The sequence below is a fragment of the Nannobrachium achirus genome (assembly GCF_963921795.1).
Source record: "Nannobrachium achirus genome assembly, chromosome: 18".
NCBI classification, from domain to species: domain Eukaryota; kingdom Metazoa; phylum Chordata; class Actinopteri; order Myctophiformes; family Myctophidae; genus Nannobrachium; species Nannobrachium achirus.
In genome coordinates this window covers 16,922,746-16,941,175 of record NC_137825.1, presented here as the reverse complement: position 1 = coordinate 16,941,175, position 18,430 = coordinate 16,922,746, and the positions used below count along the sequence as shown (strand labels likewise).

General features: G+C 43.1%; 1 protein-coding gene across 1 annotated transcript in view; it reads right to left on the bottom strand.

The window, feature by feature from the left end:
- The window catches only part of LOC308302922 (zinc finger protein 385B-like), a gene marked incomplete at both ends in the record, with an annotated part of 78,649 nt that overhangs the window by 40,825 nt on the left and 19,394 nt on the right, over positions 1 to 18,430 (bottom strand). The gene's annotated exons all lie outside the window — the stretch shown is intronic.

Below are 18,430 nucleotides of genomic sequence, written 5' to 3'. Positions count from 1 at the left end.
GCCTCCTGATGGCGCTATAATAGGCAATTGTGAAAAGGGTGCCATGTCATCTGCGGCCTGTCATGATTTGTGGCATTTTGTTCCAAAAATGTGTTTCTGCAAAGAATTCGCTGCTGGTGGAACTATAACAGGCCAATGTGAAAAAGGTGGCATTTGTTCCTTGACCTATTATATTGGGAATGTGCTTGCAAAATTGCACGGAAATCGCAAGCTGTGTTTATGATTTGAGGCATTTTGTTAAAAACGGACCAAAACATTTTAAAAATGCAATTTTTCCTTGGCATCTAGGGACTGCGCATACAAAGTTTTACACTGATCGGTGGAGTTATTGGTAAAAACACGAATCAGCCTGTTATAGCGGCACCATGAGGCTAGTGGACTGGGAATATGCATGCAACATTTCACAGAAAACACTGAGTTCATGATTTGAGGCATTTTGTTCAAAAGGGAGGGACATGCTACGCGGACGGACTGACGAACGGACGGACGGACGGACGGACAGACAGATGGGGCGAAAACATAGTCTTGGCAATGTCTTTTGGCCTGGTGGAGACAATAATGTAATGATTAGTTACCCTAAAAAGTAAAAACAACTTTATTAGAAAAACACCTTAGTATATCTTCGGGTGCAATCCTCAAATGTCCAACGTTTTATTATTGTTTAAAAAGGTTATAATGAAAAGAGACGATATGCATGATCGTTTAGACATGGAACTTTCACTACTTTTATGCAACACTTTTGTAAGATGAAGTAAGTTATTCATTTATGAAAAAGTTAAAATTTGGAGAAACAAAGTTTCTACCCAACAGCAACGATATATTAGTAAAATGATGCACACTTACACATACATTAAGAAGGTCTGTGTACTGTACTGTAGAACGTACACGACATGTTAAAGGTGATACACCATGAAATTTCACTTTTCCTATTTTAAAACCTTTTTTTGGGGTCCCACTAGCACCTTCTATCCTCACAAAGTCCCATTTCTGACCGTTGTGTCTTTCTCTGGTTTTGAGAAGGCGAAGGTTAAAAGTATCCCACGGGTTCTCAAAACAGGCTGTCCAGATTTGCTGCCGATTGTGACGTCATCTGCCGATTGTGACGTCATCACAAAAAAAAAAATCATTTTCTTTTTTTTTTTTTCAAAAAACTGGTGGCGCAGTTCAGGCCAAAGGTGGTACTGCAGCTGAAATGCTCAGAGCCATTCAAAAATGAGAGGCTCTCTATTCAGGAGTGGTAATTTAGCCTCAAACCTTTTGAAAAACGTTTTTGAGACATAAACAATATGACATAAATACTTTTTAAATGCATGGTGTATCACCTTTAAAACCAGTAGGCCTACAATACAGTTCACCAATGCCATGTACAGTTCCATGGCAAAGAAGGCTAACCTTTATTTCCAACTCAGCTAATTTGCAAAGCAAACTATAACTAAGGCCAATACTAATTGATACAACATTCGCTCTCAATTATTTCTTATTTGATTAAAGCCACCGAAGTAGTTTTATCTACACATTTTGAAGACATTTCACTTTGTGGACCGACCGAAAGGAGAGTGCACTTAGCCAGTTTCTTCTCTATGATTACTGCCCATGTTCCCTTGTTCATTGTCATGGCAACATCATCTTTTCAAGCCCAATTTATGCTTCCTCAAACAACGGCGTTTGCGTGTCGAAAATAGCTGACCTACAAGCTCACACTTCAAGCAACACGTCGCAGATGTGACATATTTAATTCTAAAGGTAGAATTAAATCTTGGCTTCTTGAGGGTGATCCTGCAAGTAACTTACCGGTATTTTTTATTTATTATAGGCTATTGTTAGAACAACGATTGTATTCTAGATATTTGATATAAATTGTATTCGTTTTTAACATTCTGTATTAATTGTTATTTATGTATATCAATGTCTATTTGTGTATTTGTATTTGTCCATTTGTGCTCATATTTCCTTTTGTGCTATATCACACACATCCAAATCATGTTTTCTGAGTGTGTGTGTGTGTGTGTGTGTGTGTGTGTGTGTGTGTGTGTGTGTGTATGTGTGTGTGTGTGTGTGTGTGTGTGTGTGTGTGTGTGTGTGTGTGTGTGTGTGTGAGAGAGAAAAAATATAACTTTTTGTTATATTGCAGCCTACGTTATCTCAAAAACAGACACTAGCCATCAAGGCAAACTATGTTTGACTCAGCTTAACCTTATTGAATTCAGTTTGTGAGCTACATTATAACCACAGACCGTTAATACATTTGCGTGAACTGGATTCTAATCTGCACAAACGGATGAGCAATGCTCATAATTATTCACTACGTGACCATCGCTTGTTTTGTTAGGGTGACGGACGTTTAATTTCAAATGGGTAATTTATGACGTGTCTAAAATTTAAATAAGCCTAAGCGAACAATGTGTTTATACTGTACATCGAAAGAATACTGACATCTAACTTGAGTACTAGAGCAAGGGTCTTCAACAGGGGGTCCTCAGAGTTATAACAGGGGGTCCTCCAAATCTTTGTGTGATATTAACTTTTGTCTCCTTTTTTATATTAACCACCTACACTCTAGTGTCCTTATTCTGAGAACTTTAGACAAAACTTTAGCGCTGCGAGGCGTTGTGAGCTTGTAGATCTGCTATTTTTGGTAAAGAGGTTTGGTGTAGAGGGGAAAAAGAGCAGACTAAGTACATAGTGAAAGGTTACGTTTATTAAGTATTGACAGTTCAAGTCGTTAAATATCTGAAAACACAAATTGACATGAATCCAAAATACACTGATGATTGTGCTGTCAAACAATGCAACTATATGGAATCCATGAAAAGGTTGTGGGGGTCCCTGCTTAATCTCTCTCAACTAAGGGGTCCTTGGCCTGAAAAAGTTGAAGACCCCTACACTAGACTATTCATACAGGAAGGCGGGGGGTTTGGGAAGACAATGAGAGCACGTTCTGCTAAAGCGAAACAACAGTCTCTGAAAGAGAGAATTCATCAAATACAAAAGCTAAAAGGATATTTTATTGTCTGGCACGGGAAGCAATACAAAAGGAAGGCTCATGCCGAAACGTGCCCGTTTGTAGAGCCGCCCGTGCCAGACAATAAAAAGAACTTGGAGCGAGTGCAAGGGATCTTTTTGTGTCAGTTTAACGAGAGCCAAGAGACAAGAGAGAGAATTGAAAACCCCCATAAATAAAATGCAATGCAACGTGGGACAGTTTAGTCTCACTGAATATAACGTGAATTCACCTTTGTGAGGCGTTTTTCTTCTGTTGTGTGTTTTACAGATTCAATTCAATTCTATAATTAGCTGATTCTTTGTTTAAATCCCTGTGCTGTTATTCATGTCTTATGGTCAGGTGTAAGGATGCATATCCATCTACTGTAAAATTAACTTTCAAAAATAGCATAAATATACGATCTGGTCTTACACCACTTTGCGTCTCGAACCTGTTGTGAGCTGGTCGATCTGCCATTTTCAGCTAAAGCTTACAGAAAACACAGAAAAGTATAGAGCCCTGAGGGACTCCGGTCACCCATATGGGGTTTAAGTGTTTAGCACAGTTCTCACCTTCAGATCAGAATCAGCACAATGAGTCAAACAGCCTATAATTTGTGTTCATCTAGGTAAGGGGTTCTCAACCTGTGGGTCCCCAAATTATTTTGGGGGGTCCCCAGATGATTAACTTAATGTGCAACATTGTTTTCAGTAAACAAACCAACATATCGTTTAAGTGTATGGAGGGTATCTGCACATTTCTAAAGTGACAATTTAAGGATGTTTCAATACCTCTAAAATGACAAATTAAACATTGGCTAAATTGTCAAATATTAGATTGTGTTAGATTGTAAATTGTGAAAATAGACGATCTACATGCTCACAACAAGGCGTTGTGAGCATGTAGATCAGCTATTTTCACAATAGAACCGTGTTAAACAAAATGTAATGCCTCAACTCTTAGTGCTCGTCAGGGTGGGGGGTCCCCAGTTAAAATATGATTACTGTGGGGGTCGCGGCCTGAAATGGTTGAGAACCACTGATCTAGGTAATATGTTCATCTAGGTAATCCATGTCGTTAGTGATGCTGCTTCTGTCACTATAGCTTCTGTGTGGAACAATGAGTCACTATTGCACTGCGGGGGAAATCATGAAAATCATGAAATAGTCCAGCTGAAACAGTAGTGATTGCAACAGTGATTGGCTGTGGTGAGTGGAAGCAGCTGTAGTGTATACAAGTGATTGTGAATGGGGATTGGCTAATGAGTGAAGGCCGTGTGGTAGAGGGGTGATAAGCAGAGGGTGGTCTCTACTCCTGAACCTACATTGTACAGCAGGGGTTCCCAAACTTTTTTGTCTCAGGGCACCCCATAAATATTTTTTTTAATCCGAGGCACTCCTACATTATAATTTTCCCTCCCAGCACCTTATATTTATAGCATATCGTCGTTGTCGGGTGGAAACCTTTTATGTCCAAAACCGTTTCATCTATAAAACGTAATAAACTAGTGAAAACAGCCGATCTACCAGCACACTAGATCGGCTGTTTTCGCTAGTTTTGTGCGACAGTCTTGTATGATGAAGCAGGGCTTTGCTTTACCAAAAGACGTACACATTTGAAACTTGGAGATACGAGGTTTCTGCCCGACAGTGACGATATTTTAGTCATTATGTTGCGAGGAAAACGTTGAGATAATAGCCATTTTGGTTAGAACTGACTGAAAATAATGTTGTTGGCCTACTTCAAGTTTAAAATGATACTAAATATTTTTTCAAGTGTCCAAATAAATTCCAAATATTATCAAATTATCTCGAGGCACCCCTGGACTGCCGTCGCGGCACCCCAGGGTGCCCCGTCACCCACTTTGAAAACCCCTGTTGTACAGTATACAACTCCCTTTTCATTAAGCGTCCCGCAAAGCTTGGCCAATGCCAAGCTCTGCGGGACGGTCATACGGACGGAGGGACATCCACACAAAGCCAGAGGTAGGAGCGGTTAGCACCGCTCAAAAACAAAAAAAGGTTGTAAGTACTTCTGCGGCCTACTAGCAGCCTGCATACTTAGCCTCAAACAAACCCACTCATAGACGGCTCTCCTTCTGAAGAGCCATGCCATGAAAGTCAAATCACTCAGATCTCAAGCCTGTGATGTCAGTCATCGGTGACATTATCTATGATGTTTGACTCCCCATCAGAGCCCCTCTGACTTCCATTATGAAATGAAAGTTAAACATTTCAAAAAGCATAAAACTATTTTTTTTTTTAAATTAGTGGATGTACTTGCCTACTGGCAGGGAGGCAGGGAGCACATTTAATATGGTTCTGATCAGTCCGGTGGTTTGCGAGATAACTCCGGACACACAAACACACAGGCAGACGTTGACGTGTTGAAATCTTAATGGCGCCATTATTACATGTCATGTTTTGCATTGTCTACACTGGGAGAGAGAGTGTACAAAAGTAACCAAATGGATCGATAGTCATTCGAACTTAACCAAATAATTGAGTCAATGTTGGATTTAACCTCACTGTGCCATTGATATCCTTGTTTGAGATAGGATTTGACTTTAAAATGTAGCACTTGACTGGTCCTCTTCCAGGCTTATTAAAATCCTGCTTGGGGCGCAGATAGCCTAGGCTAGTACCACATAGGCCCTGATGACTGAGAGGTACGTAGTATTTAATAATTGTGTGTGTTTTCTTACTGATCCATCACTCTTATGATAAGATCAATTTGTATAGTTGTGGTACTAGATGGTAGGTTGGTTGTAGTATTGAGTATGATATCGGCTAATGAGTTGATTGATTACTTCATTACTTGATACTTGATCTAAACCTGGTCAGGACTACAAGCTCACAACGCATAATGTGACATATTGTGAGCTTCTGCTATTATGGGTAAGATCAACAAGCCCACAACCCGTCGAGGCAGCGACACGTTGTGGCTTGTATCAGATATTATATGTTTGGGTGGGACTCCTGGGCCACACAGTAGCCTGTGATTGGGCTACTTGGCCGCTATTCAGTGATGTCTCTCTGCTCTGGGCAGGTGCAAGTGAAGGATTGGCCCTCTCCACTTATAGTGGCCGCCCAGCATCCAAATTACCATAACTATCCTAAACGGACCACTAGTATAGTCGGCCCACCGGACATATGCCCTGTATGCCAGATGCCCAGTGCACCCCTGGCCGGTTCTTGAAAATGAGGATGTTTGGGGGCACGGTGGCGCAGTGGTTAGCGCTTCGCCTCACAGCTAGAAGGTCCTGGGTTCGATTCCCGCCGGGGCACGCTGTGGGTGCTGGGGGCGTGTTCCTCCCTCCTCATCATCAGCGCCCACCCCCTAGGTGGGGTCAGCGATAGGGCCTTTCTGTGTGGAGTTTGCATGTTCTCCCCGTGTCTCCTAGGGTTGATACCCTCACAAAAACATGCAGTAATCCTGGTCTCAATAATGCCTCCCCCTGGCCAGCCGGGCGCTTGATGGAGGGGAAAGGAACTGGTTGGAATAACGTGTTCCTTCCACGCGCTACGTCCATCCGGGGAAATCCCCCCTGTCAGGTGAAAAGAAACAACTTGGACTCCTCATGCATAGAAGGAAGCATGAGGTCAGTCCGTTGTCTCCCCAGGCACGGCAGAGGAGAGCAGAGCCCAGGATTACATAGGCAATTGGCACTGGGTGAAAATGGGTTGCAAAATCGTGGGATAAAAATTATATTAAAAAAAAAAAGAAAATGAGGATGTTTGAGAGCCACTGGAATAGACAGCGACACTGGCATGGTCTTCTAGATGCGGTTGGTACTTTTAAATAAGGGCACCACAAGGGCAGAGCCCTTTCAAGAGAGGACTTGTGCGCCCTGTTACAGCAAAACGAATAGAGACGAAAAACATGAGGAGAAATGACTTGCTGAGATATAGAAGTCATTATTCCGGAGGTTGTCACACATCATAAGATCTTACAGCTCAGTGCAGACAGAGGCAAGATTTGACACAGCAGATGTTGCGGCAGTGTGTGTGCGTGTGCGTGTGTGTGTGTGTGTGTGTGTGTGTGCGTGTGTGTGCGTGCGTGTGTGTGTGTGTGCGTGATTGGTGGAGATGGGGAGAGCTTCAGCATAGCCACGGGCAAACTTGCACAGTTATCTTTCCTCAACCCAGTGTTGCTTTGATGTCGTTAATCTGCCATTTAAAGAAGAAAGCCTTTTGACAGAGCTTCTCCAACCCCCACTTTATTGTAGTAGCCTCATCCTGGTGCGTGGAGAAAGAGAGAGAGTGTGTGTGTGTGTGTGTGTGTGTGTGTGTGTGTGTGTGTGTGTGTGTGTGTGTGTGTGTGTGTGTGTGTGCTTACGTGCGTGCGTGCGTGCGTGCGTGCGTGCTGTGCATACGTGTGTGTATGAGTGTGTGTCCGTCTATGTGTATGGTATGTGCATGTGTATTTTTAAGTCTAAGTGTCTGTGTTGTGTGTGTTTGCATTTGTGTGTATATGAGTATGAGTGTGTGCAATTTATGTGTACTGTCTGTATTTGCACACTGTGCAAGTGTCTGTGTGTTTGTGTTTTATGTGCTTCTGTGTGTGTGTATATCAGTGTGTGTGCGCATCCAATTATGTTCACTGTATTTGCATGTGCGCAAGTGTATTTTTAGGTGTGTGTCAAATCTGTCTGTGTGCATGCAGAAGGCAGATGACTGATTTCACTTCCAAGTCAAAGATCTTCCCCCTCAGCAAAACAAAGGTGACTCTATTTAAATCATCAAAACGCAATCAGCATTTCCCTGTTCAAGCCGTTTAAAAAACAAACAATAAAGCTAGCAACAATCCCCATGCTGTCTTTATCTTTAAAAGACTCCAATTATGGGAGCTAATCAGGGCATATTTCCCTGAGGAGATGGAGACATAATTGCCAGCAATCTGTGCCGGCGCTATCAGCTCGATTCTCCTTGCGTCTTTTCAAATGACTCGTTTGAGGAGGACAGGGTGGTACGATCTCTTAGTACCACTTATCCTCACAACGGGGTCAATCAGGTGAGACAAACGGGCTTCGGTTGCTCGGTTTAGGCCAGGGAAAGATGAGGAAAGGGCAAACGCTAGGGTGCCTTTTGGACCACGGGTGAAGGTAGTTTGCTGCAACGAAATAATAACCCCAGTCCCCACACGAAGACAGGATTTATAGAAATGACAAAGAGCATGTTTGTTTTGTCCGTTCGTCCAAATCTAACCTTGTGAAACCAAGGGCAAGTTCCCATGCGTGGACTGTAAACGTTTCTATTCCACTCCGTTTCAATTCAATGTGCTTTATTGGCATGGCTGTAAAAATGCAACAATTACTGCCAAAGCAGAAACAAGCTGATAAGAATACATAAATTCATAGCAACTAACATAGAAGAATGTTAACAGTATACTGACAACAACAACATAGATAAATGTTAACAGTACTGACTGTACTAATGACTAATAACAAGTGGTGATTAAATACGGACCACTGACTATTCCGTGACTTCACCGTCCATGTACAGTATTGTACGTATGTGGCTGCAGCTGAGGTCGTGGCTAATCTACCGTATTCTATTCTACAGATGGATAAAGGTCTGCTTAATTACTCTGAAGGCACTTCGACCTGAAGCCAAACCCCAGAGGCGTCGATGACACCACACTGACCCGAGTAAACAAATGCTCTTACCTAGCAGCATCTCCACGTGCCGTTGAAATTCCCCGGGCTCACCACTTCACTCTGCTCTGTTTGACTTAACACTCTCCTCCCGAAAGCTTATCCCCCATCACAGACCAGACGGCTGGTGAAAAAAAACCCAGTTGAAGTCCTCTTTTCATCAAGAGAAAAAAAAACCCCTGAAAGAATCAGATGCTCCCCCTCTCTCTCTTTCTCTCTCTCTCTCTCTCTCTCTCTCTCTCTCTCGCTCTGTGTTGCGCTTAGCTTCGGTCAGTGAAGGGGAATTTCTGGCGTCCGTTTGTCCGTCAAGAGACGCGTCGCAGCCTCAATCCAAGCTGCCGCCGCCGCTCCACAATCACACACTCTTCAATCAAGAGCTCCTCCGCGCTCCGCCGATCACACAGTCATTTAAGAGGGGGGAGGGAAAGCGGGGGGCGAGAAAGAAAGAGACTGCGAGTGTGACAGTAAGAAAAGTGTCTGGCGAGAGGCTGAAAAGAGCCATCAAGTGTGTTTCTGTGCATAATATGAGTACACACAGTCCGAATCCTCAGTGTTAATGTAACTCTGGGAACCCTTAGAGGTAATATTTGGTTACACTCTTTTTGTATACTCTCGGAGTTAGTAAATGGACACTGAGGATTTTACTGTGTATGAGCACAGAGGAAAGTGCACAAAGGAGGTGGCACGCAGGGGTGTCACACCAAATTCTGGGCCCTGGGTACAAGGATTCACTACGGCCCCCCATGAATGTTCTTCACAGGGGGAGGGGGTTTAACCCTTTTAGACTGGGAATGCATTATTTTGTGCTTTAACTATTGAAAAATAGCAGATATACAAGCTCACAGCGCAGCACCGAGTGCCGCGCTGCGAGCTTGTAGATCTGCTATTTTTGAAAATATCATGAAAATGTGTGCATTTTTCAAAGATATTTCAAATCCTTCTAAGGTTTTTTTTTTGAAGAAAAAAAAACATGTTTCTATGTCAGTGGTGCTCAAACCTTTTCATGTGAAGGACCCCCAAAATTATATGTATTTGACCACGGACCCCCATCTCAAAATATTTAGTTCCAGGGACCCCCCAGAAGCAAAAATGTAGTTTCAAATGTTTGCTTAAAAAATACATATACAGTAGGCTAGTCAATGATTTGCACACATTTTCACGACTTTTCAAAAATAGCAGATCTACGAGCTTGTATATCTGCTATTTTTCAATAGCTAAGTATAAAATAGCCTAATTAAGGCCCCTCCACCTTGGCCCCCCCCCCCCCCCGTGGAGTGGAGAGCAGGGGTGCAATGAGAGGAAGTGAGGGCAGAGCAGAGAGAGAGCAGGGTTGGGCTGGGCGAAATGACTTCTAACTAGAAGCAGTGCTCTTCCGAGCACAGGTCTCCACCAGGCCACACAAATCGGCCTGTTATAGCGCCACCATGAGGCTGATTTAAAAAATGTGGGGCAGAGGTTCTGAATTAGCATCCAGGGAGTGTGTGTTCTCAGTTTGGCAGCGATCGGGCCAACGGCGCCGGAGATTAGCTGGTAACAACCAGGCCACACAAATCGGCCTGTTATAGCGCCACCATGAGGCTGATTTGAAAAATGTGGGGCAGAGGTTCTAGATTGGCATCCAGGGAGTGTGTGTGCTCAGTTTGGCAGCGATCGGGCCAACGGTGACTGAGATTAGCTGTTCACAAACTGCGAGGACGCACGGACGCACGCACGGACGCACGGACGCACGGACGGACGGACGGACGGACGGACGGACGGACGGAGGGGAAAACATACTCTCCCTCAGCCTTCGGCTGGTGGAGACAATAAATATCACGGTTATTTCAAAGTAAACTGTTGCCTGGATTACGATTAATGAACGATTATTGCCCCCCCCCCCCCAAAAAAAAAGTGAAAATAGCAGATCTACAAGCTCACAAGCTTATTTTAAACATGCCGCCACTGTACAGTACAACAAAGTCTAATACAGGGTTAAGTGGTTAATCAAACTACCGTAACCAATTTAGTCGATTATGAGATGAAATAAATATGATATATGATATGATAATATATAATATGAAATAAAAACCTTGATTATTCAATTAAGCTACATGAGCAAGATTAGGTTAGTTAGTTATTTGTTCTAAATGTCAGTTTCGATATTATTTTGGGTTAATTACCCAGCCGTAAGTGGGAGGGAGTACAGAGAGAGGATGCTAGCGGAGCATATTGTACCGTATACAACATGAACATCCAGGGGTGTCGCACCAAATTCTGGGCCCTGGGTACAAGGATTCACTGCGGGCCCCCCATGAATGTTCTTCATTTAGACTGGGAACGCATTATTACGCATTATTTTGTGCTTTAACTATTGAAAAATAGCAGATATACAAGCTTGCAGTGCGGCATTCGGTGCTATTTAGATCTGCTATTTTTATTTTATTTTTTTATTGTGGAAATCTGTGCAAGTCTTTGAATATTTCAAATCCTTTTAAGGTTTTTTGAAAAACCTATATTTCTCTGTCAGTGGTGAATGGTGATCAAACCTTTTCATGTGAAGGACCCCCAAAATGATATGTACTTGGCCATGGACCCCCCATCTCAAAATATTTAGTTCCAGGGACCCCCAGCAGCAAAATTCGAGGCTTAAAAAAATACATGCATTCAAAGATTTGCACACATTTTCACAACTTAAAATAGCAGATATACAAGCTCACAGCGCGGCACTTCAATAGCTAAAGTATAAAATAATTCCAGACCCCTCCACCTTGGGCCCTAGTTACTCAGTCCCACTCCCCCCCCCCCCCCCCCCTTGTGACACCCCTGTACAACATGAACATCCTTCTCTCTCCTGCTCCCTCCCAGCACTGGGGGTATTTCTCCTTTTCTTCACACCTGCATTCTCCCTTAAGGACCCTCAAATGTAATTTCCTTCCTGGCATAATTCCTCAGACAACAATGGGTGCTCGTTCATCAACGCGCTCCTGTGGCACTCGTGTAAATTCTGTGGGAACGCAGCCATGCTAAAAGTGTACCCCACATTTATCAACTCCGTGGCCACCAGGAAAACATCCGATGGCTTTCATTCTGAAACCAGACATCTGCAGTAAAATAAAAAAGACACACTCAAGATGTTACAACCACGCGTGCACGCGTACGCACGCGCGAGCACACACCGAAAGGCATGGCCGAGACTATGTTTTGAAGGCCGAAAGGCATGGCCGAGACTATGTTTTGAACCCTGTCCATCCGTGTGTTTGTGTGTGTCTGTCCATAATAATAAGTATATGCAGGTTCTTTCTGCATGCAGATTTAGATCTTATATAATGATACTGAATTAGTGATATATGTTGATGAGTTGAATACATACATAGGAGCCCAATGGAAACAATACTTTTTGGGTGTTATCTTTTTGGACCAATTGCTCGACTGTACTTACGCTGTTTGCATTTCTGTCCAATAAGTATTCAATCAATCAATCAAAATGGCATATCAGGGGACCCCAGGACCGGATTAACCAACGTGCTTGACGTGCTGCAGCACAGGGCACCAAACACAGGGGGCAAAAAAAAAGAAGATTCTAACTACCTGATATGCAGGTGTGAGAATTTAGTTTAGTTTAGTTTATTTGATCAACTCACATACCTTTATACAAGTCAAACATCCACAAAAGCATAAACACTGAGAATGAAAAGAAAAGAAACAGAACCTGATGTACTGTTGAAATAAAGACGCAGAGACGCACAGTAATATTAGCATTAACAGTTGGGGGCACCAAACTAGGTCCAAGCACAGGGCACCATGAAGAGTTAATCCGGCACCTGAGGACCCATCCTAATATAAATTGTAACCCCGGTTGGTGTCTGTCCTCTCCTAATGTGCACGTTTCACATGCATGTGTCTGGCAGTGTGGTGTGTTACCGTGCTCTACTTCTGTAAGAACCATTACTCTACTTCTCTGTCTGACGCAAGCCTTTTCCACAAAGACCCACAGGGAGTCCTAACCAGTGTTCATAGCACAGGGGCACTATGACATTCGAATTGGGTCGTCCTGGGTTATGTTCTGTATTGCACATGCACACGGTCAAATCCTCAATGATAATTCTACTCTAAGAGTGTACAAATTGAACCAAATGCACCTTTTGGTTTTGTTTGTAGACTCAGTGTAACTTTCTTTAATGCTGTACACCAGAATCCATTCTGAGATAGTAAACAAATGACACATATTTACCCAAGAATTAAATTAATGCTTTAGATTTGATCGTATAATCCCGCCTTTAATGCCGTCCTACACCATTCTGTCAAGGACAGGCGTATTTTGAGAAGTTTATTATTTTTTGTACTTCCTTAAATTATTTTCCCTGACATCTTACAATTAGACAGCCTGACCTGTAACATCAGCCTACTGTACATGCCTTGCTAGAAGCTACCCATGTTGTAGCACAAGGGTCTTCAACAGGGGGTCCTCCAAATCTTGGTGTGATAGAAACTTTTTTTCTCAGTATATTAACCACTTGAACCCTAGTGTCCATATTCTGAGAACTTTAGCCAAAAATAGCTGATCTACAAGCTCACAATGCCTCGCACTGCGAGGCGGTGTAAGCTTGTAGATCGGCAAAGAGGTTTGGTGTAGAGGGGGAAAAGAGCAGACTAAGTACAGAGTGAAGGGTCAAGTTTATTAAGTATTGACCGTTCAAGTGGTTAAATATCTGAAAACACAAATTGACATGAATCCAAAATACACTGATGATTGTCCTGTGGAACGATTAAACTATATGGAATCCATGAAAAGGTTGTGGGGGCTTCATCTATCTCTCAACTAAGGGGTCATTGGCCTGAAAACGTTGAAGACCCCTGTTGTATCATAAACTAGGCTGGTTAGCAACCAGCAAACAACAAATGGATTGGCAAATGACCACAATAACTCAAACTCAGCCGCAAACTGTCTGATAATTAAAATGGAAAAGAGATTACAAAAGTGTCATACAAGATACAACGTCATGTCCTTGTTGTAAGCTGTCAAGGAGGAAAATCTGTTGTCATGCTTTTTCCAAGTCCATGCCCAAGATTAAAGATTCATCACTTGTCTCATAGTGACAGGGTCTTTCTATTGCTACGTTAAGCATCATGCTGTACAGTGCATGTCTTTGAACAACTGGAACTACAGTATCTTTGCAATGAGATTTATTAGCCACATTAAAGCCCTTTGCACACAGGACAGTTGCGTTTTTTTCGTTTGCTGCATGAATAAAACGCATTGGATTTGGTGTGCAATGCTGTGCGGAATCGGCGCTGCGGATCCCAAAAGGAGTCATAAAAGGAGTGATGAGTTTTTTACCGCATGCGACAAGACGCACGAATCGAACTGGGTTCGATCGAGAAAAAGACGCACGGCCGCAGCCACTCGTCGCACGGCCAATTCGGATCCGCGCCTGTGTGCAAAGGGCTTAATAGTTGTTTTCCCCTGGGAAACAGCTGTGCTCTATAATAATATTGTCTCTGTCAGGTGGAAACCTCATTATGTCCAAAACTTTTACTTTTCAGGATTCAAGTTTAAAAATAGCAAAAGTAGCAGATCTACAAGCTCAAAAACACATTTCGATCTGCTACATTTTATGCTTTCGTGTGACTGCGGCATGATCAAGTAGTAGGACATTGATTTACGAACACAAAAAGTTAAACTATGCAGATGCACCTGCAGTATATTAATTTCCCCCTGTAATTTGTTGTAGAAGAGCTGCTGTATTCTGCGAGTTACACCGCCATACAAATTAGCATAAGCTTGCCCAATGCCTACTACATTCCTAATTGGCATGTCACCTCTAAAGCAGGACTTGTTACTCATATGATGTACCTTCTCACTTCTAAATCCTCATTCTCTAACCCGTCCTCTCTGTCACCTCAGTAATAAAGCAAAATGCCTTTGAAACTATACTTAAAAGTATGTTCTTTAAAAGTAATCTTTTGGGGTTAGGGCTTGAGATGGGGTTTAGATTCCTATGCAGTCCAGCAGCTCAGTTAGCTCATTTCTCCTATGCGCTGTCACACAAGGGCCGGACAAGACCGTTATTCCATTATTATGCACTCGTCCGCACCCACATAATGACATCAAATAAACACAATTATTCCCACACTCGTTGCCGAGGGAAAAACACACACACGCACACGCACGCACACGCACACACACACACACACACACACACACACACACACACACACACACACACACACACACACACACAGAGAGAGAGAGAACGCCTGCGTGTGCCCCATTTGCCTCCCCCTGGCTCCTTGTCGACCTGAATAAGCATGCTGAGAGAGTGTGACACTGACAAAGGCTGACAGGTTTACACTTGATTTCAGGCAGCAGTCGACACGACCCTACAGCGCAATGTGGGCTCAACATGGCATCCATGTACATGCGCTGCACGGCACGCACTCTGCTTCTGCTCACATGAAACAACGCAAGGTTCTGTGATTGTACTGTATGTGTGTGTGTGTGTATACCCTTGTGTACCCATCTGTTGTAATTGAGGCACAAAAAGCAGCCGATGGAAAGTTCCCCTTTTTTCCTCCTAATTTAGTCATAATGTCTAACCCTCCACACATAGTTCTGGTTTGACACTGGTGTTTTAGCCTATGGCAGCCTATGGCAGGTGAGCCAGTGCTCGCACGTGCACACACAGATCCATTGGTAAAAAAGTGCCATCTCCAGACCACAAATGCAGTTTTTACTATGGTGAAAAAAATGCAAATGCCCTCTTTCCATGCCATACCTGAAGACTATGCTTGGTCAAGTGTGGTATCACTATCAAGCACTGAAAATAGCCGACATCCAAGCTCACAACGCGTTGCAGCACGACACGTTGTCAGCTTGGAGGTCGGCTATTTTCAGCTATTTTGGATATTTTCAGCAAAAGGCCCTTTTTGAAAATTCAGCCCCTGCCTCTCCAACATTCTCTGCACGTCCCTGCCTGACAGTGAGGAGCCCCCATATAGCGTCTCCGTCCTACTAGTCCCATTCAACACACTGCGCTGACAGGCGTCGCCCCAGCCGTAGTGCAGCAACAAAGATTGTTGCTTGTTGGCTGCCCCCAAGAAGCCTCAAAGAAGAAGAAGACACCATAAGTCACGCCCACACCACGGTCCATGCGCCATGACACTTTGGGTGGCGGAACTTGCAACGGAAGATCGATGAATAACATTGGCGTCTATTAGCTTCGGCTGGGACAGCTCATGAACAAAAAATAATTCTGAACGATTGAGACCTTTGTTGTATAATCGCTCCAGGAATTTAAAAGAAGACATGTCACAGGTATTTTTACAATCACTTGCTTTTCGATGTGCACGGTACATAATGTTATTGAGGCAGCTAAACAGCGGCGGCGGCTGTTTCTGTCTCGGAGCTATCGCGAGATTTGGATTCCAGACAGGGAATGGTGGAGAGTCTCGCGATACTATCTAGTTCAGAAACGTAAATTGTGCTCTTTAGATGCCTCTATAATGTTATACAGTGTACTCACCGAAAAGCAACACGGCACAAAACAATGTGTGACATGTTTTCTTTTATATTCCTGAGCTGAGTGTTTTATAAAGGTCTCTATCGTTCAGAATTATTTTTTGTTCATGAGCTGCCCCAGCCGGCGCTCAAATACTCCAATGTTATTCACCGAACCTCCGGTGCCAGTTTTGCCACCGAGAGTGTCATGGCGGATGGCCATGGAGCCTAAAATGACGTCGGTGTCCATTCCTTCTTTGATCTTCCTTGGCTGCCCCGCGAGCGAACTTCTTACTTCCTCTCACAGAATAGAGCAGGTGCGGCCTGGTGACAACCTGACATGCTACAGTACATTTCAAGGTTAAGCTTCACAACGTTCACCACTTAACTTTTTCCCTGCCAGATGTTGTTATTTATTATTGGGTTTTGTGCCAGCAAAAGCACCTTACCTTTGCGATGATATAGACAAAGATGTATTCATTTTTTTTAAAATTTTCTCTTAAAGAGGTGTACCGTGGCTCTACCAGCAGTAGGGGGCAGCCTCATGCAAGAATTAATGTGAAAATGGTCTCAGATAGGCTCTCGCTTGTCAAGGCTGCTCAAGGCTGCGCAGTCGCTACAAAGCAATAGATCCAGAGAAAAACACATGGAAGTGTTTTGTTACTCCATTGATGCTAACGTCCAGTGGGATTTTGAGAGTACTTTTACGGGAGCTGTTTCAACGGTACACACCCGCGCGACCCCTCATCAGGTTACAGACATCAAACCAAGGTACAAAAGAACGAGCCAAAGAACGTACAATTGGCGTTCCGCCGCCGCCCGCCGTCAAAAATGGGGCGAACGGGAACGTTCAAAGCGTTGATAGAGTTAAAGGACAACATTGTTTTTTTTCATATTTTAGATTTTAGAAGGGTTCATATTTTAGATTGTAATTAGAGAAAAGAAAAGATAAGTGTTAAAGTGTTTTAATTTACTGCTTTCTAATATCGTTTTAGCCATTTTAGCGATTTTGATTTCAGTCGGTTGGGGAATGCATACAAGTGGCTAAATATGTATTTTTAGACACTATAAGCAGGCGATTTCTTTATTACTATTTACAGTAAAACTACTAGCCCCCATAACTCATATCTGTCCATGAAAGATTGTGGAATGGGCTTATTGCGTCTAAAAAGATATATTTAGCCACTTGTAAGCTTGACCCAAACCACTGAAATCAACATTGTTAAAATGACTAAAATTATAGAAAGCAGTAAATTAAAACATTTTAACACTTTTATTTTCTCTGATTAAAATATAAAATATGAACCCTTTGTCCTTGACCCTTTGTGACAGGTAATAGCTATTCTAAATTCTAAAACCGTAACCGATACACAATAAATACAATGGCAATGAATTCCAGTACAACAACAAAAATCCCACCCAGTGTGAAGAGAGCGGTGCTATTTATGAGTGAATTTCATTAAGCGTCACACAAAGCTTGGCCAATGTGACCCTGGTCGTACAAACAGACACAGATTGACCAATCACAGTCAAACACAGTCAAGACAGACCAATCACATTCAAGACAGATGTGGGACAAACAAAGCCAGATGTAGGAGCAGTTTACAATGCTCAGAAATAACTATGAAAACCGGCACATCTTGTCTGTAGAGTCGTAACGCTCAAGGTCACATTGTTGTGACATCGTTGACATTGTGACATTACACTGTTGTGACGTCACCTCATATGCTGTGAAACCTCAGACATGCGTCCTTGCGTGTCAGTATCTGTCTCTCAGTCCTTGTCTCCTTTTATAGGCATATTGGGTGGATCGGTGAAATGTTTTGTTTTATACAACTGCACATCAGGGATCTCCATATATGGGCATAAAAGGGATTGTATGTATGATGATGTCAGACGTCATAGGACTTTCACATAACGAGTAACCGAGTAAGCATGTCTGGGGTCTCACAGCACACGGTTGGTTCTCTAGACTCCAACTTTTGCCCACGGATACCTCAGATTTTTGCCTATGTTCTTAGCTACTTCCCCGGCCGTTACTGTATACTTGCACAATGTACAGTTGTAAGAAACTTTTTTTTGTAGAACCGCCCATACAACCAATATGCCCATATCTCCAGATACATGGATCTCCATATATGGGTATTAGGGATCTCCATATATGGGTAACTGGTCCGATATTAATAATGAATTCCGTCCTGTGTGACCTCACCCTCTGCGTGACCTCGCCCTAGTTGCTTTTCGCCCTTAGGTGTCTTACTGGTACTAACAACACCTTGGGGTGCCCGCTGGCCTACTGGTCCGGGCACATACC